The following is a 2,577-nucleotide window of genomic DNA, read 5'->3' on the forward strand; positions in this document are numbered from 1 at the left end:
ACTGTTGGATGCAGCTTGCATTCCATGCAGACTCTGAGAAATCATATTGACTTGCTGAGTCAATATTTTGTTCTGAGCCAATATGGCATTCAGAGTATCAACTTCAAGAACTCCCTTCTTCATAGGCGTCCCATTAATCACAGGATTCCTCTCAGAAGTGTACATGAACTGGTTATTAGCAACCATGTCAATGAGTTCTTAAGCTTCTGCAGGCGTTTTCTTTAGGTGAATGGATCCACCTGCAAAAGTGTCCAGTGACATCTTGGATAGCTCAGATAAACCATCATAGAATATATCCAGGATGGTCCATTCTGAAAGCATGTCAGAAGGACACTTTTTGGTCAACTGTTTGTATCTTTCCCAAGCTTCATAGAGGGATTCACCTTCTTTCTGTTTGAAGGTTTGAACATCAGCTCTAAGCTTGCTCAGCTTTTGAGGAGGAAAGTACTTGGCTAAGAAAGCCGTGACCAGCTTATCCCAAGAGTTCAGGCTGTCTTTGGGTTGAGAATCCAACCATAATCTAGCTCTGTCTCTTACAGCAAAAGGGAAAAGCATGAGCCTGTAGACTTCAGGATCTACTCCATTAGTCTTAACAGTATCACATATCTGCAAGAATTCAGTTAAGAACTAAAAAGGATCTTCAGATGGAAGTCCATGAAACTTGCAGTTCTGCTGCATCAGAGAAACTAATTGAGGTTTCAGCTCAAAGTTGTTTGCTCCAATGGCAGGAATGGAGATGCTTCTTCCATGTAAATTGGAATTTGGTGCAGTAAAGTCACCAAGCATCTTCCTTGCATTGTTGTTGGGTTCGGCTGCCATCTCCTTTACTTGTTCGAAATTTTCAATCAAGTTGTCTCTGGATTGTTGTAATTTAGCTTCTCTTAATTTTTTCTTTAGAGTCCTTTCAGGTTCTGGATCAGCTTCAACAAGAATGCCTTTTTCTATGTCCCTGCTCATAAGAAAGAGAAGAGAAAAAGAAAAGAAGAGGAATCCTCTATGTCACAGTAAAGAGGATCCTTATTGTTAGTAGAAGAAAAGAAGAATAAATTCGAACACAGATAGAAGAGGGGGGTTCGAATTTGGTGATGATGTGAGGAAGAGATGTTAGTTAATGAATGAATAAATAGAATAGGATGAGAGAGAGAGAGGGAATTTTCGAAAATTATTTTTGAAAAGGAGTTAGTGATTTTTGAAAATTGGTTTTTGAAAATGTGTTAGTAATTTTCGAAAATTAAGATTTAAAAATTAAAATAATTAATAAATTAAAAAGAAATTTTGAAAAAGAGGGGAGATATTTTCGAAAAATGAGAGAGAGAGAGTTAGTTAGGTGGTTTTGAAAAAGATAAGAAACAAACAAAAAGTTAGTTAGTTAGTTGAAACAAATTTTGAAAAGATAAGAAGTTAGGAAGTTAGAGAAGATATTTTGAAATCAAATTTTGAAAAAGATAAGATAAGAAGATATTTTTGAAAAGATATGATAGAAGTTAGTTTTGAAAAAGATTTGATTTTTAAAATCACAATTAATGACTTGATTCATAAGAAATCACAAGATATGATTCTAGAACTCAAAGTTTGAATCTTTCTTAAAAAGCAAGTAACAAACTTCAAATTTTTGGATCAAAACATTAATTGATTATGTTATTTTCGAAAATTTGGTAAAAAAATAAGAAAAAGATTTTTGAAAAATATTTTTGGAATTTTCGAAAATAACTAAGAATTTTGAAAAAGATTTGAATTTTGAAAAAGATTCTGAAAAAGATAAGATTTTCAAATTGAAAATTTGATTTGACTCATTGGCAACAACTTGATTTTTAAAAATTTTTGAAAAAGTCAACTCAAATTTTCGAATTTGATGAGAGAGAAAAAGGGAAAGATATTTTTTTGATTTTTGAATTTTTTTTTTTTTTTGAAAAACATGAAAATTATGCAATGCATGAAATTTTTAGATCAAAACATGTGATGCATGCAAGAATGCTATGAATGTCAAGATGAACACCAAGAACACTTTGAATGTCATGATGAACATCAAGAACATATTTTTAAAAAATTTTTAATGCAAAGAAAACATGCAAGACACCAAACTTAGAATTCTTTAATGCTTACGCACTAAGAATTCAAGAATGCATATGATAAACATGAAAAGACACAAAACAAAAAATCATCAAGATAAAACAAGAAGACTTACCAAGAACAACTTGAAGATCATGAAGAACACCATGAATGCATGAAATTTTCGAAAAAAAATGCAAGATGCACATGCAATTGACACCAAACTTATAACATGACTCAAGACTCAAACAAGAACACAAAAAATATTTTTTTGATTTTTATGATTTTCTAATTTTTTTTGGATTTTTGTATAATTTTTTTGAAAACATTTGGGAAAAAGGAAGTAATGAATTCATAGTCCTCAATCAAAATCCTGGGAATTAGACATGGCTTTATGGCCAGTCAAGCTAAAACATGTTATATGAAACACTAGAATTCATTCTTAAAATTTTTGAAGAAAAATATATTTTTGAAAACATTTTTTTTTTTCAAAAACAGGTGAGAAGATTTTTGAAAGATTTTTGAAAA

At 31.1% G+C, this 2,577-nt stretch overlaps 1 non-coding gene across 1 annotated transcript; it reads left to right on the forward strand.

Annotated features, from left to right (window-relative positions):
* Positions 1-315: 315 nt before the first annotated feature.
* Positions 316-423, forward strand: LOC112768835 (small nucleolar RNA R71). Its single transcript, XR_003186219.1, has one exon. It is a non-coding gene; the product is annotated as a small nucleolar RNA R71 (small nucleolar RNA).
* The last annotated feature ends 2,154 nt before the right edge of the window (positions 424-2,577 follow it).

Source organism: Arachis hypogaea, chromosome 17 (assembly GCF_003086295.3).
Source record: "Arachis hypogaea cultivar Tifrunner chromosome 17, arahy.Tifrunner.gnm2.J5K5, whole genome shotgun sequence".
Classification (NCBI taxonomy): Eukaryota; Viridiplantae; Streptophyta; class Magnoliopsida; order Fabales; family Fabaceae; genus Arachis; species Arachis hypogaea.